The 21,390-nt window shown below is 38.1% G+C and overlaps 1 protein-coding gene and 1 pseudogene across 1 annotated transcript in view; one reads left to right on the forward strand and one right to left on the reverse strand.

The window, feature by feature from the left end:
- Positions 1–21,390, reverse strand: part of ABCA13 (ATP binding cassette subfamily A member 13) — a 557,155-nt gene that overhangs the window by 327,393 nt on the left and 208,372 nt on the right. The gene's annotated exons all lie outside the window — the stretch shown is intronic.
- LOC105887790 lies at positions 9,687–11,374 on the forward strand (annotated as a pseudogene).

Here is a 21,390-nt window from a genome sequence, read left to right on the forward strand (position 1 = left end):
TGTTCTCCAGAGGTCTTTCCAAAAGGAACATATTAGTTTACATTCCCACCAGCAGTGTAGGAGTGTTCCCTTTTCCCCACATCCACGCCAGCATCTCTGGTTTTGGGATTTTGTGATATGGGCTAATCTCACTGGAGTTAGATGATATCTCAGAGTAGTTTTGAATGGCAGTGGAATTGATGGCTATTGAACTCTATTCTTACAAAAGCAACTTGAATCTTACAAAAGAGCCAGTAAGTGTCACGTGCAATTATGCAAAGTTCTACTCTAAGCTGTTGCTTCAGACGTCGTGTTGGGTCAAAATTCTGTGATATATTATGCCCTGTTGATCCCTGAAGAAAGCCTTTACCTTAACAAATGTAAAGAAGAGAGTCACGAGAGGCTTAGCAACACAGCTCTGAAATGCTTGGAGCAACTATTTCAGATGCAAGAGAAGATCCCTACACCACCTTGCACAAGCATGTCTGACTGAGCTTATTTAGTGGAAATTGAATTAAATAATAAGGAACTGGAGATGAGAGGTTATAAGACATGGCTATGTAATTCAGTCTTTTTCTTATCTGCTTATCTACTCCTGAAAACTAATTCAAAAATCTACAAGAGAAGAAAAAAATATATATACATATATATACATTCCAATTTCATATATATACAAAATGTATATATTTTTTCTTATCTTGTAGATTTTGGATATATACTTCCAAGTATATATAAATGCTTGGAAGAGACATTCAAGTACTTGAAAAGACTACTTTTAAAAATCAAGTTCACTTATGAGTCACAAAATAATATAAATATGAGAGATTTTAGCAGCAAAACCCCATCCACTACAGATCTCAGAATACACCATCAAAAATACACTTCTCACAGGCAAGTGGCCCTCTCTGGGGAGCAAAATATGTACAACGGCAAGTATCAAGTGGGTGTCAAGCTGCACGTTAAATTGGATAGCGTGTTACTACTTTAATACCCTCACTCCTTATTGGTCTGCTTCGTGGTTCACTCTTGGTAAGTTGTATATGTGGAGAAATTTATCCATTTCTTCTAGGTTTTGCAATTTGTTGCAATATAGCTGTTCATAATAGTCTTTAATGAGCCTTTGTATTTCTGTGGTATCACTAATACCTCCTTTTCTGAGTCTTATTTTCTTGGGTCTTCTCCAATTTTTTTCTTAGTCTAGCTAAAGACTTGGTAATTTTATCTTGCCAAAAACACGTTTTTGTTTTATTGATCTGTTTATTGTGAAGTTCATCCCAGAGATCTAAGTAGGGTTCAGCATACACAAATGAAGAAATGTGATACATCCTATTAACAGAATCAAAAACAAAACCATAAGACTCTTTCAATAGATGCTGACAAAGCATCTATTTGATAAAATTCAACATTCTTTTGTGATAAAAACTCTCAATAAACTGAGTATAGAAGAAACAGTCCTCAAAGCCATATATGACAAACCTACAGCTAACACTATACTGAACAGGGAAAAATTGAAAGTCTTTCCTTTAAGATCTAGAGCCAGACAAAAATACGTCCTTTCATCACTTTTATTTAACATAATACCAGAATTCCTAGCCAGAGCAATAGGTCAATGGAAGAAGTAAAGAACACCCAAATTATTTTTAAAGCTTCTTTTCTTTCATTTGAAAAAAGGAAAATAATAATCCTGTTTATAGATGAAATGATTTTATATTTAGAAAACTCCACCAAAAAACTACTAGAATGGATAAACAAAGTAAAGTTGCAGAATACAAAATTAACATAGAAAAATCAGTAGCATTTCTACAAATCAACAATAAGCAATCTGAAAAAGAATTCAAGAAATAACTTTCTTTATTTCTTTCTTCATTCTTTACAAAATATATGAAGAATGAATTTAATCAAAGAAGTGAAATATCTCTACAAAGAAAACTATGAAACATTGATGAAAGAAATCAAAGGGGACATAAAAAATGGAAAGATGTCCCATGCTCATGGATTAAAAGAATTAATACTGTTAAAATGTCTATACTACCCAAAGCTATCTATAGATTCAAGGCAATGCTTATTAAAATACCAATGGAATGCTTCACAGAAATAGAAAAAAAATCCAAAAATTTTCATGCAATCATAAGAGACCCAGAATAGCCAAAGCAATCTTGAACAAAATGAACAGGACTGGCGGCATCACACAACCCGAGTCCAAAATATACTATGAAACCATAGTAAACAAAATAGCAAGGTACTAGCATAAAGACAGACACATAGACCAATGGAACAGAATAGAGAACTGAGATATAAACTCAAATGCATACAGCCAACTCACTTCCAACAAAGGAGTCAGAAATACACATTGGGAAAAGGACAGTCTCTTCAATAAATGGTGCTGGGGAAACTGGATAACTATATGCAGAATGTTAAAACTAGACCCCTATCTTTCATTAATCAACTCAAAATGGATTAAAGACCTGAAGCAATGAAACTTCCAGAAGAAAACATTGGAGAAACACTTCAGGACTCTGGTCAGGGCAAAAACGTTTTGGGTAAGACCTCAAGAGCATAAACAACAAAAGCAAAAATGGACACCTGCAATTACATCAAGCTAAAAATCTTTTGCATAGCAAAAGAAACAATTAACACAGAAAGTTAACCTACAGAATGGGAGAAAATATTTGTAAACCATCCATTAGACAAGAAATTAATAACCAGCATATATAAGAAACTCAAATAACCTAATAGCAAAAAAAAAAAAAATCTGATTAAAAAATGTGGGCAAAAAACTTGGATAAACACTTCTCAAAAAGGACATAGAAATGGCCAACAGGTATATTAAAAAATGCTCAGCATCACTAATCATCAGCAAAATGCACATCCAAACCATAAGATATATCACCCAGTTAAAATCGCTATTACCAAAAAGACAAAAAATAATAGAGGTTGATGGATATGCAAACAATGGGAAAGCGTGATTGTGTTGGTGGGGAGTTAAATTAGCACAGTCCCTATGGAAAGCAGTATGAAAGTTTCCTCAAACTACTAAAAAATAGAATTGTGAAGTGATTCTCTAGCCATTCCACTATGGGGTATACACCTAAACAAAAGGAAATGCATACATCAACGTGACCTCTGTACCCCCATGTTTACCGCAGTCTCATTCACAATAGCCAAGACGTGGAATCAACCGCAGTATTCATCAGTGAAGGAAGGGACCAAACCAAGTGGCACGTTTACACAATGGAATGTTATTTAGCCGTAAAACAGAATAAAGTCCTGTCCTTTGCAGCAACATGAAAGGAACAGGAGGAATAAGCCATAAACAGAAAGACAAATATCACATGTTCTCAATCTCATGTGAGAGCTAGTACAGTGGACGTCATGGAAGTGGAGGGTAGAATGTTGGTTTTGAGAGGCTGGGAAGGGGAGTGGGGAAGACAAGATAAAGAGAGGTTGTTTTATTGATCACAGTTACACAAAAGGAACCAATTCCAGTGTTTGACAGTATAGCAGAGCAACCATAGTTAACAATAATTTCGTGTATATTTCAAACTAGTGAGAATAGAAGCTTTGGAAAGCTCCTAACACAGAGAAATGATCATTCTTTTCGGTGAGATTTATGCTGCAATATACTTTTGGACACCAGGTGGAGCTGTGAATTTGGGGACAAACATCACAGCTGGTAACCTCTCTCTGGTTCCCAGGCTTAGAATACTTTGCCAGCTTATTTGTTCCTGGTGGTCACTGTCCACCTAAGCACTCAGCCCCCGCAGATGGGGGAGGCTGTAAGGAGGTCCTATTTGGTGATTCTGACCATTACACATTATCTGCATGTTCATAGCCTCACAAGCACCTGTAAGTGTGTACAATTATATATCAATAGAAAAAAAATTAGCTGAGTAGTGAGAGAAGCCCTTTCTGCCCCCAACTCTATTTCCAGAGAAACAGAGGGGGTAGAACTATGTGAGGAATACACGTATTTATACAAAGCACTTCTCCACCTTTGTGGCACTAGAAAAGACAGCCTTTGAGCTGTGTGGCCATTAATGCCACCTGGCCCTACTACCAACAGGACCCCAGAACCCTCTTGCAGACACCTGGACAGGAATACTCAATGCATTCCAGATGAGTAACAATCACAACAAAAATTTAGCACTAAATTTATACAAGAAATTTAAAAAGGTTGAGAAATGTATGATTACTTACAAATGAAGAACACGAGCCAAGAAGATGGTGAGGCAGAACATGATAATAGCAGCACAATTTTTGTAATCAATTTTAAAATATTTAATAATGCAAACCCATTATTAAGGAAACATTATACTGTAGAATTGTTAGAACTGAGTTGATGAGAGGGCAAGATAGCAAAAAGGTATGAAATGTTAACCGAAGAAATTGGAAAGAAATAGATGGAAAAATTAACCTGAGGCGGAGCATAATGGCGGACTGGAAGGGCGTTTAACTGAGCCTTCCTAGACCAAAGGGCAGAGGGAGAGGACTGGATCAGTCCCGGTGTGGAATACTGACTGACGAACAGCGGTGGCTCAGAGGGTGCAGCATGGAGGTGGACAGCTGGATGTGGCCAGAGCTGCAGAAAACCAATACACTTGGGAAGTTTCTGTGAGCACGTCCAGGCTGCGGTGGCAGCGGGCAGTGGCAGTGTCGAGATTCAAGGGGAAACTTCTAGCAGTTTACGTTTGGGGGAGGCTAGGCGGTGCTCCCTTGAGTGGAATTTGGTGGCCAGATTGGACTGCTGGCTGGAGCGGCTCTAACACGGCTGGCAACCTGTGAAGTACCCATAGGGGAGAAGTTCCCGGACAGCGGGAAGCCGTAGTGGGAAACGCGCCAGACATCGTGCTGGGCACCTGGGAAGTGGACCTTTAGCTCAGGCTCAGGGACTCGGAATAGATGGAAGAAGTAGGCACTCCCACGTGCATTTGGGGCGCCAGTTTAGCGTGCTGTCTAGAGTGGCCCTACTGCAGTTTAGCAGGGGGTCAAGCATCCTAAAATCAGGGGCACGCCGCTGTGGGAGAACTGCACGCAATTGCGCAGACCAGCCTTTTGCTGGGGGCCTACGGTGTGGTGATCTGAGTTCCAACAGCGGGAAGCATTTAGGACAGGCCCAGGGACTCCCGCTCCCCATGGGAATGGTTGCAGAGACCATAGTTGAAGAATTGCTGCGAACTATGGAATCCCAGATCTGCGGGGGGCTGAATGCTTAGGTGGACAGTGACCACCAGGAACAAATAAGCTGGCTAAGTATTCTAAGCCTGGGAACCAGAGAGAGGTTACCAGCTGTGATGTTTGTCCCCGAATTCACAGCTCCACCTGGTGTCCAAAAGTATATTGCAGCATAAATATATTCCTACAACAATCCAATCCCTATATCATATTTATTTGTGTATATAAATTTTTTTTGATTGTTGCTGCTCTTTTTTCTGTTTTTCTCTTCTCTTTAATTTAGCTTGTATTGTTATACTTTTTCTCTCTTTTTTCCTTCCTAAATTGGTTGCTGAGATTGCTTACATCAGGCTATCTTAGCATTTCTTTGTTTTGTTTTTTCTTTTCTTTTATCTTGTTTCAACGTGCTTTGCTTTTTGGTAAGTTTTAAGGTTGGATCTTCTCCTATATTCCATTTTTACATTCAACAAGAGCAAGGAGTTCTGTATTTTTTAAATTTTTTTCTTCTGGTTTTGGTTGCAGAATTCTAGCTTGAACTATTCTCTCACCCTAGTACACTTCACTGCATTCTCTCAGTTGGTAGAGACCCTTCTACTCATCTCATCTCTCCCACATAAAGTGCTTCAGTCTCAGCCAAGATATTTCCCCCACCCTGTTTCTTGTTTTTTCTTTCTCTTTTTCTTGGTTTGTTGCCTTTCTTATTTCTTTCTTTATCCCTCCCCCCTTAATCTGATTCAACAGTACATTTAATTTCCCTTTATCTATGCATATATATAACTATATATAGTTTCATATATATTTTTTCTCTTTTTTCTTTCCTTTTCTTTCTCTTGCCACCCTTTTTTTTTCTGAGGGTGGGTGTGCCACAATGGTGGTCTAGCAGGTTGACCGCAGCAGTAGCCTGGCTCAAAGAGGACAGGTGAACTTTCTATTCTTGGCCCCAGGAAGAAAGTAGCAGGAAGATCATGCTGCAGAACTTTTCTACTTTTTTTTTCTTCTTCCTTATCCCATTTTTCCTTCTTGGTTTTTGTGTTTGCTCTTTTTCTTCTCTTCCTATCTTTTGGCAGAGGAAGAGTCTGGCTGTGGTCAGACAAGTAAGGCGGTCCTAATTTTGAGGAACCCCCCAGCTCAGCTCCTCACAACCCTTGAGTGACAGATGTGGCCTTAGCACCATGCTGAACAATAACAGCTCTTCTGTCACTCTCATCCTCCCTTCCTGTCCTCCATCTCACCTGCTCTTCAATTTTCTCCTATTAGTCTCCCCTTTCTCCCTTGTTTTTGCTTTTCTTTCTCTTTCTCTTCTTTTTATTCTTCTTGCTTTTCTCCTACTCTTCCTCCTGCTTTTTTTTTGGAGTTTTTGGCCAGGGCCAGGTTTGAACCCACCACCTCTAGTATATGGGGCCAGTGCCCTACTCCTTTGAGCCACAGGCACTGCCCTATTTTTATTTTTTTTATCTTCTTCTTTTTTCCCTTTCCTCTTACTTCTCTTTGCATGCTGTAACCCTTCTCTACCTGCTGACCCCATACCAAGAAGCCTCTTCCTTACCTAGACTCTGAGACAAGGTAACCTGAAGCCAAGGAGGAAGTAAGAAGGAAAAAGCTACATAAGGAAGTGAACAAGAAAAAAGCACATATGAGGAAGAACCAAAAGAAAAATTCAAGCATCATGAATAACCAACTTAGAGCAATTCCTCCAAGAGACCTTGAGGCAATTTTTAAAGAAGACTCCTCCTATAAAGAATTAATGGATTTGATAGAAAGAGAATTTAAAGTGTGGATGATTAAGACAATAAAGGGATTGGAAGAGAAAATGGATAGAACCAAAAGTCAGACGAGTGTTATGTAAAATATAGAAAATATATGGATGAGCTTAAAAAAATGAAGGAAGCAATCAGGGAATGTAAAGAAGCAGTAGAAAGGATCAAAAATAGATTAGACCATGGAGAAGAAAGAACATCGGAATTAGAAGATAAAGCCTTTGGGTTAACACAGGTAGTAACAGAGTCAGAAAAGAAGAGAGAGAAAGCAGAGCAGGTGCTTAGAGAACTAAGAGATGCCATGAAGCATTCAAATATATGGATAATAGGAATCCCTGAGGGGGAAGAAGATTGTCCTAAAGGTATGGAAGCCCTGCTGGAGAATATCATAATGAAAACTTCCCAAGTTTGAGTAAATATCCTGACACACTCCTTTCAGATGGATATCGAACCCCAGGTCATCTCAACTCTAACAGAACCTAAGACACATCAAAAAGAACCTGTCCAAACTCTAGATGAAGGAGAAAATCCTACAAGCAGCTAGGAATAAGTGTCAATTGACCTAGAAGGGCAGAACCATTAGGTTGACAGCAGACTTTTCAACTGAAACCTTCCAAGCCAGGAGAGCATAGTCATCCACCTTCAACACCATTAAACAAAATAATTTCCAACCTAGAATCTGGTATCCTGCCAAACTTAGTTTCAAAATTGATGGAGAAATCAAATTCGTAGATATACAAGCACTGAGGAAATTCGTCACAACAAGACCAGCTCTACAGGAAATGTTTAGACCTATTCTCCAGGCTGAACATCACAAATGGACCACCAACAAAGCAAACATCTATAAGCCAAAGGCCAGAATTCAGCCTTCAGAATGGCACAAAGGATTAAATGACACAGCAAACTACCTCACAATAAGATGAATAGAATTCTACCACAACTATTGATACTTTCAATGAATGTCAATGGATTGAATTCCCCACTGAAGAGGCACAGACCAGCTGACTGGATGAAAAAAAACAAGCCATCCATATGCTTTCTCTAGGAAACACACCTAGCCCTGAAGGACAAATCAAGACTTAGGGTTAAGGGATGGAAAAGTGTATCAAGCAAATGGAAGTCAGAAGGAAGAGTCACAATCTTATTCTCAGACACAAGCAGATTCAGATCAACATTAATTAAGAAAGACAAAGTTGGATACTTCATACTGGTCAAAGGAACAATACAACAAGAAGACATCTCAATACTAAACATTTATGCATCTAACTTAAATGCTCCAAGATTTATGAAACAGACCATGAGGGGTCTGAGAAATCTGATGTCCCATAGCACCTTAATAATTGGGGACTTTAATACCCCTCTGACAGAACTGGACAGATCCTCTAAACTGAAACTAAACAGAGATACAAAGGATTTAAACATGACTCTATAACAAATAGACATACATAGAACACACCATCCCAAAGTAAAAGAATATACTTTTTTCTCATTAGCTTATGGTACATACTCCAAAATAGATCACATCCTAGGATACAAATCAGACCTCAGCAAAATTAAAGGAATAGAAATTATACCATATCTCTTCTCAGACCACAAAGCCATAATGGTGAAGCTCAACTCTAACAAAATTGTTCATACCCACAAAAAATCTTGGAAACTAAACACCCTTATGCTGAATGATAGTTGGGTCCAGGAAGAGATTAAAGAGGAACTTGTTAATTTCCTCAAACACAACAACAATGAAGACACAAGTTACCAAAACCTCTGGGGTATAGAAAAAGCAGTCCTGAGAGGAAAATTTATCGCGCTAGATGCCCACTTTCAAAAAACAGAAAGTGAACGCATCAGTACACTCAAAAACCACCTATGGAACTGGAAAAAGAAGAACAATCTAAACCTAAACCAAAGAGAAGAAAAGAAATAGTCAAAATTAAGTCAGAGATTAATGAAATTGAAAACAAAAAAAATTCAAAAAATTAATGAAACAAAAAGTTGTTTTTTGAAAAAGTAAATAAAACAGATAAACCCTTGGCCAGACTTCCTAGAAATAGAAAAGTAAAATCTCTAGTAACTTCAATCAGAAATGATAAAGGAGAAATAACAATAGATGCCACAGAGGTACAAGAGATTATCTCTGGATACTACAAGAAACTCTTTGCCCAGAAATTTGACAATGAAGAGGAAATGGATCAATACTTGGAATCATGCCCCCTCCCTAGACTTAATCAAGATGAAATAGACCTTCTGTATAGACCAATTTCAAGCACTGAGATTAAAGAAATAAAAAATCTCCCAACAAAAAAATGCCCTGGTTCAGATGGCTCCACACCAGAATTCTATCAAACCTTCAAAGAAGAGCTTATACCCACACTGCAGAATTTATTCCAAAAAATTGAGGAGGAAGGAATCTTCCCCAACATGTTCTATGAAGCAAACATCACCTTGATACCAAAATCAGGGAAAGACCCAACCAAAAAAGAGAACTACAGATCAATTTCACTAATGAATATAGATGCAAAAATTCTCAACAAAATCCTAGTGAATAGATTACAGCTTATTATTAAAAAAGTCATACATCACAGGCCCAACTCCAAAATGGCAGCAGCACACAGCACACACCCCAGCCACCCGACCTCCTTGACTCCCTGGCTGCCCTCCTCTCGCTCACTACCTCCCTCCTTTGGCCTTCTCCTATATGCCTCCAGAGTGGCTGCTAGGAATTCCGCCCCTCCAATGTCCTGCCTGCTATTGGCCACTATCTTATAATCAACGGATAAAGCAGGGGCAATGTGGAATAACTTTAAATACAGGTGTCAGAATCTCTTCAGTCATGAGGGAGGAAGCCAAATTGTAGTAGTAAAATGTAGTGAAAATATGGACATGAACTCCAACAGATGTTTGTCTGTCAAGGAGAAAAACGTCAGTATAGGAGACTCGGCTCCTCAGCAGCAAAGCAGTCCCTTAAGAGAAAATGTTACAAATTCTTCAAGGAGAAACCAAAATTGTGCCACTGAAATCCCTCAGATTGTTGAAATAAGTATCAAAAAACATAATGATTCTAGTGTTACCCCAGGAATAAGACTTACATGAAGAGATTCCTACTGTCAAGACACTCCATAGGGTGGAAAGAAAAACCATTCCTGTTCTACAAAGACTCAAAGTTCACTGGATATTGATAAAAAGTTTGGTAGAAAGGTGGTGCCTGTGGCTCAAAAGAGTGGGGCACTGGCCCCATATGCTGGAGGTGGCAGGTTCAAACTTAGCCCAGGCCAAAACCTGCAAAAAAAAGGTTTGGTAGAACTCGAAGTGGACTTCAAAGGAGGAAGAAGTGCTGTGGTGCAAGCTCTGTACACAACATGGACAGTGTTTCCAACAGAATCGTAGGAAATCGCTCTCTCAGACAGAGGGTGCAGGATACCGCGGGCTTGTTTTCTCCCATGAGAACTTATAACAAGCAGTCAAAGCCTCTCTTTTCCAACAGAAGAAAAATACATCTTTCTGAATTAATGCTTGAGAAATGTCCTTTTCCTGCTGGTTCAGATTTCACCCCCAAATGGCATTTGATTAAACAGCATACAGCTCCTGTGAGCCCACATTCAACATTTTTTGATACTTTTGATCCATCTTTGGTATCTACAGAAGATGAGGAAGAGGCTCAGAGAGAGAAGATGGCTTCATAGTGAAGAAGGGGTTGATCCCCCTCCCAATGCACAAATACATATATTTGAAGCTACTGCACAGGTTAATCCATTATACAAACTGGGACCAAAGTTAGCTCCTGGAATGACTGACTTAAGCGAGGACAGTTCTGCACTTCCACAAGCTAACTGTGACTCGGAAGAGGATACAACCACCCTGTGTTTGCAGTCACAGAGGCAAAAGCAGCGTCAGGTATCTGGAGACAGCCATACCCATGTTAGCAGACAGGGAGCTTGGAAAGTCCACACACAGATTGATTACATACACTGCCTCATGCCAGATTTGCTTCAGATTACAGGGAATCCCTGTTACTGGGGAGTGATGGACCATTACGAAGCAGAAGCCCTTCTCGAAGGGAAGCCTGAAGGCACACTTTTGCTCAGGGACTCTGCGCAGGAGGACTACCTCTTCTCTGTGAGCTTCTGCCGCTACAACAGATCCCTGCATGCCCGCAGCGAACAGTGGAATCACAACTTTAGTTTTGATGCACATGATCTGTGTGTATTTCACTCCTCCACTGTAACAGGACTTTTAGAACATTATAAAGTTCTTGCATGTTTTTTGAACCATTGCTTACTATATCATTCAATAGGACTTTTCCATTCAGCCTGCAGTATATCTGTCATGCAGTAATCTGCAGGTACATTACATACGATGGAATTGATGGGCTCCCTTTACCATCAATGTTATAGGATTTTTTAAAAGAGTATCATTATAAACAAAAAATTAGAGTTCGCTGGTTAGAAAGACAACCAGGCAAGGCATAGTAAATGCTCCCTGTCCCCAGTGGGTATTAACCAAGTCTGCTTTCATGTGCATCAGACAGGACACCTATAGAAGCACAGCTGCAGGGCTAGGTTTTCATACAGTCTGTTAGCTTAGTGCTAGTCTGTGTCAGATGCAGCCTGCTGTTACTTATTCAGATAAACATCCTGCCTATTGGACAACTAGAGGTTAGAGCTACAGGTGTTCAGCAAGACTACAAAAACATTTTGCCAATTTAGCTAACAGTTTGGTTTTTAATGGCTGTAGTAACTGAGTGAGGCAACTCTGGGACATTTGCTAAGAAGAATTCTATTTCTTACTGAAGAACAAATTATTAATATTGGATGAGTATTTCAATAGTGTGACTAATGTTTGAAATTATTTTTTTCTAAGACTTTTTCTATAACCTTCCAAAAGTAGTGATGCTTGTAGTTACTGTAAATCAAGCTTTGGAAGTTGAAAAATATTATAAAAGACTGCCTTCCTTTTAGGAAAAAAGTGCAATTTTCTGGCCATAAGGGCATAGTGCAGTTCACATAAGTATTGATGTAGCTTACAGTCTGACTCCTTTTCGCTTCTGCAAAAGGTACTGTTAAGTAAACCAGGTTTTCTAAATAGTCATTCTTAGAATCTCAGACTTATAAAGTTAGTAGTAGAATTTTATTTAAAGGCTCTAGGTATTTATTTTTTAATGAGTGCTTTAACTTAAAACAGATATTTGAATAGCTGCTGCAATGTAGTGTCCTGTGTGTGTGTTTTTAAGTTGACATATGCCATCTATTCATTTCATAAAAGTTGGATCTTTTCCTGTGCCCCTCGTGAGTTTGTGAACCATGAAGAAAATGAGACTAGAAGATGCCCAAACAAGTCAGGTAGTAGTAACTACCATGGTTGCTAATGATGAGACCATTATTAAACTGTAATTAATAACTTGGACAGCAGTATTTATCTCTCTGTTGTAAACTCTTTATAGCTGAATTGCTTAAGTATAATTTATAGAATTTCAGTGCAGTGAATTCTTAATGGAAAATCTGAAACCTAAATTGCAGATTTAAAAGGTACTGGACAACCATTGTTTCTGTCAATAAGTTTAATTAGCACCTCTTTGTCACTTAGAATAGTATGTAATACTACTTGAGTGAGCTGTTTTGGAAGTTATATCAAGTTCTAGTGTTTGCTTCTTAGTAATTGAACTGAATCTCCAGTTTTGTCTTACATATTTTGCACTAAAGTAGCCAAATCTATTCTTGTGTCTTTTTGTTAATGTGTTCTGTACCACTGGTGAGTGCTCCATAGTTTCCTTACCTGCTGCTACAGAATGTTATTTTACATTCCTATGGCTATTGCCAAGACTACAAAAAAGAAAAACTATATTTATATGCAACACTAACCCTTTGACTGCTAATATGTGTTTCTGCTTGCTGTGCCTTGTTATGGCTGCTTTTTTGTGCTAATAAAGTATGTTTGGTGTTCTCCAAACTTTCAAACTTTTTTTTTGAAAAAAAAAGTCACACATCACAATTAAGTAGGATTCATCCCAGGGATGCAAGGCTTGCTTAACATATGCAAATCTATAAACATAATTCACCATATCAACAGGAGCAAAACCAAAGATCCTCTCAATAGATGCAGAAAAAGCATTTGATAAAATTCAACATCCTTTCCTAATTAGAATGCTGAAGAATATAGGCATTAGTGGCACATTCCTTAAACTGGTCAAAGCCATCTATGACAAACCCACAGCTAATATTATACTGAATGGAGTTAAACTGAAAGCTTTTCCACTCAGGACTGGAACAAAACAAGGGTGTCCTCTATTGCCACTACTATTCAACATAGTGCTGGAAGTTCTAGGCAATACAATCAGGCAAGAGAAGTAAATTAAAGGCATCCAAATGGGGGCAGAGGAAGTGAAACTCTCCCTTTTCACCAATGATATGATTTTATAGGTAGAGAACCCCAAAGACTCCACCACAAGACTTCTGCAAGTGATCAAAAAATACAGTAACATCTCAGGATAGAAAATCAATGTCCACTAATCAGTAGCTTTTGTATATGCCAAGAACAGCCAAGATGAGAAGGAAATCAAGGACACAATACCCTTCTTGGCAGCTCCAAAGAAAATGAAATACCTAGGAATACAAAGAGGTGAGGGACTTTAATAAAAAAAACTATGAACCCCTAAGAAAAGAAATAGTAAAAGATATTAACAAATGGAAGAACATATCATGCTCATGACTGGGAAGAATCAACATTGTTAAAATGTCTATACTTCCCAAAGCAATCTACAGATTCAATGCTATCCCTATTAAAATACCAACATCATACTTTCAAAACTTAGAAAAAATAATTCATTTTGTATAGAACCCCCCCCCAAAAAAAAACCCTGGGTAGCCAAGGCAATTCTTAGTAATAAAACAAAGCTGGAGGCATCAGCCTATCAGACTTTAGGCTGTACTAAAAGGCCATAATGATCAAAACAGCATGGCATTGGCACAAAAATAGAGACATAGACATTTGAAACTAAATAGAAAACCAGGATATGAAACAAACATTTTACAGCCACCCTATTTTTGATAAACCAAACAAGAACATACACTGGGAGAAAGAACCCCTATTCAATAAATGGTACTGGGGGAACTGGATATCCACATGTAAAAGACTGAAACTGGACTACACCTTTCACTACTCACAACAATTGATTCAAGATGGATAAAAGATCTTAACCTAAGGCATGAAACAATTAAAAGCCTCAAAGAAAGTGTGGGGAAAACACTGGAAACTATTGGCCTGGAGAAGGACTTTATGAGGAAGACATGTGGCAATCACAACAACAACAAAAATAAACAAATGGGACTTAATGAAACTGAAAAGCTTCTGTACAGCTAAGGTGACAACAACCAAAGCAAACAGACAACCTGCACATTGCTAAAGGATATTTGCATATTTTGATTCAGATAAAAGCTTGATAAGTAGGATCTACAGAGAACTCAAGTTAATAAACATAAAAAGAGCCAACAATCCCTTAGATCACTGGGCAAGAGAGATGAATAAAACCTTCCCTAAACAAGACAGACAAATGTCTAAAAACATGAAAAAAATGCTTATCATCCCTAATTATTGGAGAAATGCAAATCAAAACCAACCTGAGATATCATCTAACCCCAGTGAGAATGGCCCTTATCACAAAGTCTCAAATCTGCAGTTGCTGGCATGGATGTGGAAAGAAGGGAACACTTTTACATTGCTGGTGGGACTGCAAACTAATGCAACCTTTTTGGAAGGCACTATGTAGAACCCTCAAAGAACTCAAGCAAGACCTCCCATTTGATCCTACAATCCCATTGCTGGGCATCTACCCAGAAGAAAAAAAATCCTTTTACCACAGGGACACTTACACTAAACTGTTTATTGCAGCTCAATTTACAATCGCCAAAATGTGGAAACAGACTAAATTCCCCCCAATCCAGGAATGGATTAACAAGCTGTGGTGTATGTATACCATGTAATACTATTCAGCCACTAAAAAAGATGGAGACTTTACATCCTTTGCATTAACCTGGATGGATGTGGAACACATTATTCTTAGTAAAGCATCACAAGAATGGAGAAATAAGAATCCTGTATATTCAATTCTGATATGAAGACAATTAAGGTCCTAGTACACAATGGGGGTGGGGGATTGGGAGAGCTGAGAGAGGGAAGGAGGGAGAGGGTGGGGGGACAAGGGGTGTGGTACACCTTTTAGGGGTAGGACATAAATATAAGAGGGTGTTATCTAACAAAAGCAATCAGTGTAACCTGTACCCTCAATTAATCCTCAACAATTAAAAAAATAAATAATCATCAGAGAAATGATAATAAAATTGGAATCAAAACAACGGCAAATTGATATTGCACAAAACACAGTAAGGGACATAGAAAATAAGTATGAGAAATACATCTAAAGGAGACAGAAACAAAGATAGACTAAATTACAGGAAGGTCCAACCTGTACCCACAGGCCACATGCTGATTTTGTGAAGAATATTTTTGCTTATCTGTGATAATGGATAACACAAAAGGTATGCCTGGTCCTTTTTCTTTACTAATCAGATTTTGTTAGTGTTTGTGTTATTTCATGTGTATCCCAAGACAATGCTTATTCTTCCAGCATATAGCAGAGGGAAAAAAAAAGATTGGATAGTCCTGGTTTAAAAGAATCAAAAAAAATTGCATTGATTGGAAATGAAGAGAAAGAAATTCATACAATTGGACTTCCTGGAAAGAAAAACAAAGTGTTTGTAAATTTGTAAAACTAGAATACACCAAGAGTTTCCATTCAGAAAACATAAATCTATACAAGATGAATATAGATCATGGAAAACTATTTTTTTTAATGGTCAATAATGAAGTGTACTGTAGTAAAATTTATTGAAGTTTCAAGTTCTTGGCAGCTTGCCAAAATTACCAAGTCATATAAAAGAGAGGAAATGCCAGGGTGGCCTTAGATTTCTCCATAATTAACTTTTAAAGCCAAATATAATAGAATTATTTTTACAAGATATGTAAGAAAAGAGTGAACCAAAGATTCCATATCAAGACAAGATGTCTTCGAATATAACTGCTACAAAAAGTTTTTAAGTATGTAAGAATTCAGATTATAATATTTTATGAGATAGTCTTAAGAAAATTACCGTAAGACAAGCGTCAGCTCAGAAACGATGACTGGTAAATTAGACTGAAGGGCTAATGGTAAGCAATGAGTACATTTTCCAGTAAAAGTAAGACTACAATAAAAATAGAAGTTAAGGTAACAAGATGGATTGGAAATATTATATTCCCCGAAATGTAAAAATGATGCAAAAACTAAATTGAAAAATAAAGGGAAATGAGTCAGAGAAGAAAAATAATTTAGTGAGTGCCAAAATCAAAGGCTATTTTTTGAAATAGTGAAGTATGTAGAATATTAGTATAAGCATCTTTAATAATATAAAAGATGACATTAAGTAAGATAATATAACAACTAAAATTGTAGAGAAAAGAAATTATATGATGAAGTAAGAGAAAAGATTTTAAGGTTTTATTGATTGTGGTTTTTTTAAAAAAGGCTAATATTATGTACATAAAGTTATAGGCCAGGTGTGGTGGCTCACACCTGTAATCCTAGCACTTTGGAGGGGCAAGGCAGGTGGACTGCCTGAGCTCAGGACTTTGAGACCAGCCTGAGCAAGATCGAGACCCCACCCCCCAAAAATTAAAGTTATAAAAATAAAAATAAAGGTATAACTGTAAGGTAACCACTAGAACAATAATAAAATATTACCAAATATTAATTTAAAAGAAAAATTATAAATATAGAAAAAAGCTAGAAGAGTATATATGTTTATATATTTACATTTATATTTTATACTATTAAAGGGTTAATGTCACCTATATAAGAAGCTTTGATGCATATAAGAGACAAAACTGAAACAAAACTAAAGTTTTAAATGAAAGGATTTGACAAAGTCCTGTCAAGAAAATGGAAACATCAAAAGAAAAAAGAGAAAAAGAAGAAGAAAAGGAAAGATAAAAAGCAAAGTGTATCACTTTACTATTACACAAGGTAGAATTATGCCCCAAAAGCGATTAAAAAGACCCGGAGCACGATTATTTTATTAATAGTGATGCACACAGTAATACAGCACAACATTCAAAAGCTAAACACCACTGGAAAAAGAAACGATAACCAAAAAAGTAGAAAACCGTAATTTACCTATCTTGTTCAAGGCTCCAGAAGATGTAAATTAAGAATAGAGATACCCTAAATCACAAAATTAACACATATAAAATTCTCTACCCTAAAAATACGGAATTAAAATTCTTTGCAAGTGCCTATAATTCATTTACATAGCTGACAGAGAAATGCCAGGAATTCAAAAAGGAAAATAATAAAGATAATATTTTTGACTGAAATGCCAAATTAGGATTTAGCAACAGAATTTGGCAATCTAACACAAGACATAATTTTTGGATTTTTTTTCAAACTGATAGGTAAAAACATGCTCTTATAGAATAGATACAATTTGAAAATCTCTTATTACAAGTCATCTGAATAATTCTTCATATGTTTAAAATCCTGAGAATTTCCACCTGGAAATTCAAAGAAGTTTTACTTAAATAGAGCTTGGTTAAGAGAAACAGAAAGCTGTACTGCAAGTATCCAGAAAATAATGAGTTTCTAACTGTATATCAGGTGTATAAATTATAAAGAAGTGGTTGAAAGAATAGTTGCAACGTTAAGTAACTACGTACATTTAAGAAAAAAAAAAAGACTAAACATAGTTAATCAAACACTAGTCTCAGGTTACAATAGAATGAACATAATAACATCAAAAGTACATAAAATAAGGAAGTAATAAAAATAAAAACAGAAATAAAAAGTTAGAAAGGACAAAAAAGAGAATTGATAAAGTCTGACTATGGTTCTTTGGGGAAAAAGAAAAAAATGAAATAACTTGACCAAATAACAAATTTTAAAAATCAGGAAAGAGAAAGCATAATAAAGAAAGGGTAACCACAGGAAGAAAAGAAATGAAGGAGGACAAGGTAGGACAAAATAGGAAGGGAAATGATTTCCTGTTTTGACTTCAATTTCTATAGGATCTTAATTGTTGGGAGGGGTTTACACTTAAAGATGAAGTATTATGTGCTTCTACCAACACCTGCAGTGCATAGCAGGTCCTAAATAGTTCTTATGATTGTCATGCTTTGGGGGTCCCCACTAGAACAGGGTGACCGCAGAGCAGATTTCATTAGTAGTTCTCTCATCTTAACATGGTCATAATAATCCCATTCTCCAAGCTTCCTGGTGGCAGTTTTAGTGTAGGAGATGGGGCTGACAATGAATGCAGACTAGTCTGCAGAGTGTGAGCAGGTGTTAAAATAAACCACCCTCTGGCCCAACCTAACTAGGCTCCTAGGCCAAGAGCAAAATGCAGGGGCTGGCAGAGTGGGCACAGGTGTTAAATTCTAACCAAGGAGAGGATAACCACAGACAAGGACTGACCTGAACCATCTGTTCAGCTATCTGGGTTACCTTGCACGAACTTTGGTAATTGCAGTGTCATTTGCATTGTGATTTTAACATTTCTACTCCCTTGAAATCATCATGACAGTTCCAAATCAACCAAATAAAGTATGAAAATGGAAGGGAATCCAATTCTAGAAGTTACTACCCAAATTCTCAGTAAAAACCAAGACCCTAAACTTGAATATCCGCCCCCTTACCCAGTGAAAGACAAAACCCTCCTTCCTACAAGCCTGCCATCTGCCTCTCTCTTGAGTGTACTTTCACTTTCAGTAAAGCTGCCTGGTTGGGCTTACGCAGTGCATCCTGAAGTTCTTTCCTCCCATGATGACCAAGAAGCTGAAAACACCTCCACTCAGCAGCCATAAATAGCAGGACTATGTCTTTTTTCACTATTGCATATGTTGTGCAACTACACTACATGACACAAAGGAAGTGGTCTATAAACAGTTCTCAAATGAATAAATAACACAAAAACATTCATGCTAACTCTTGGGAAAATTTTGCCTTTTCTAGTATGTAAAACATGCATCACAAAGGACAGAAAATGGGGGCCATGGTCCCAAAACAAAACACAAATAATCAAATAACAAAGTAATAGGATATCAAGCATAATTTTTTTTCCTCTATTTTCTCCACTTTGATGATCATTTGTTTATAAAAAAAAGAAACATGTTAAAATCAGGGATGTCTTAGTGACCTCAGAAATAGCATTGTCCTATTACCAGGAAAGAAAGAATTAGACAAATATGTTCCAGAATCTTCTCTGTACATGTCCCTTCTCTGAAAGCAAAAGCACTATCAATAAACTTCACAATTAGTCATTTAAATTCTCTTATTTCTTCAAGCCCTTTTGAAAAGGATACTCTGGTCTTCATAAACATTTAATTGTCACCATTTCTTTTTCTTCAGGTGACACATTCTTGATTTACAGTTTAATAAGCCCTTGCTAATTGTGCTTTATCTGCTGCTTGCCTCTATTAGTGCCATCAGTGAGTTCAAAGACAGAAAAGTGATGAGCGTGTTGAATCAATGAACCCACCTTGAAAAACTGGCTTTTGTTTTTGAAACTCAGAGTGCAGGACTTTGACTCCACTGTTGGAGGTAGAAAATTTCAAGTCCCCACTTCTCACATCTGCCTGGCCTCTGCCTCTTTCTACATATCCCCATCACCACCACCACCCAGGACCAGCCCTCAACATCCTAGGGAGACCAGGCTGCCAGCTACAGAAAAGAAGAACTAGTGAGTTTGGCCTCTGCTTTCCCACTCTCTTCCTTTCGGAGACTGGACAAACAGATTCGTATTGCTCCTGCTACTTACAGCTCTCTAGCTTCCAAGACCTTCCTCAACACAGCCAGCCAAAGTCTGTGTTACGTGTGGCCAATCAGAGTTGGGGAGGTCAGGGAAGGAATGGAGTGAGGAGCATTTATGACTCAAGTGTAGGCTGACTCAGCATTTGCCAGAGCAGACACAGAAGCTTACACACTTCTCCAACTAACAAAGGAGACCATGCAAAGTCATACTTCACTGTACAGCTCCTAATTTGTGTGACTCATTTGGAACAGTCAGGAAGAAAGGAGGATGCCCACCTGTATCCATACCTCTCTGAACATACCACCATCCCAAAACATCAGGCCCATCTTGGCCTTTGGCATTAGTAGATGGAGGAACCTTCCAACAGTCAGTGCTGATCAGAAACAGAATGGCTGCCACTCAGAGTTTCCAATAGGGCCTTGCAATGTCCCTTCTTGGGCTTTTCTCAAGCACTTCTAGCCAATAAACTGGGCAGGTCAGCAGTTAATGTCCCTGTACAAGTTGAGGACACTGATAGCAAAAACTGTCTAATAAGTTGCCCAACATCCTGTGACCAGCAAATGACTGGTCATCCCAGCTCTCTCATCATTTTAAGTCTGAGATACTAAAGGAATCACAGAAACACAAAAATCTTAGAGATAAGACTCATTGACCAAATATCTGAAGAAGTAAACTTTGAGAACTGTAATTCGAACTTCTGGGTCATAAAAGTTCTCTTTATCAAGAAGTTCTATATTTTGCTTGGTAGGGGAAGACAAGAAGTCAGTTGGCCACACCTAAAACATCTATATCTTAGAGTCTTTCTCTCTTCCCATCACTTATTTGTCATTAATGTACATTACCCACTGTTCTAAGCAGTGAATTTTTTAAGCTCAAGAATTGCAAGGTGTTTATCCTTGCATTCCTCCCAGGACCTAGAAAAAGTTATGTCATATAGTGGGTAGGAACAAAAAATTGTTTTGGAATGAATGAATGAAGAAATTAATATATGAGTGAATGAAGGTACTGAATTAATATTTCAGAAGCAGGGCACATAGCATAAAGTGAGGGCATTTTGGAAACTGGTTCAGACTATTCTTCATTGCAGATGACTGTGCCATTTATTATAAAACAACTGTCAGGGGGCAAAGCAAGATGGCAGACTAGAAACTAGAAGATGGCTAGTCCTACTAGCCACTGATGACACGGCAGGGGAAAGAAAACTCCACCCACCTCTGGCTAGGGGTACTCTCCCAGGAGCATCACTCTGGAGGCACAGTGAAGCAGTGGTGGATGACAGGAGACAGAAACAAGGTCTGGAGCTGAGAAAAACCAGCACAGCACAGAAGGCAAGTGCTTGGGAATGGGCAGGGACCAGTCAGGTAGCCCACCCACAAAGGACTGGGAACAAGATAAGGTTGTCTAGCACGTTTTTAATTTGGGGCTAATCTACTTACTAGAGTGGCCTCAAACAAGTGGGTAGACTAGAACAGTGTCTAGCAGCAGGAACTGAACACCAGGTGGTGGGCGATTCCCCATAGGCTTGGCTACTGGCTGGGTACTGCCATTGTGGGAAGGCCAGGTGGGAGAAATGGTCTGCAAGTCTTAGTGCACAGCTGGTTCTGATGAGCCTGCTAAACTTGGGGAAACATCCTTGGGGTGAGCTGAGCAAC

This window comes from Otolemur garnettii, unplaced genomic scaffold (assembly GCF_000181295.1).
Source record: "Otolemur garnettii isolate 467f Iridium unplaced genomic scaffold, OtoGar3 scaffold00123, whole genome shotgun sequence".
In the NCBI taxonomy this organism is placed as follows: Eukaryota; Metazoa; Chordata; class Mammalia; order Primates; family Galagidae; genus Otolemur; species Otolemur garnettii.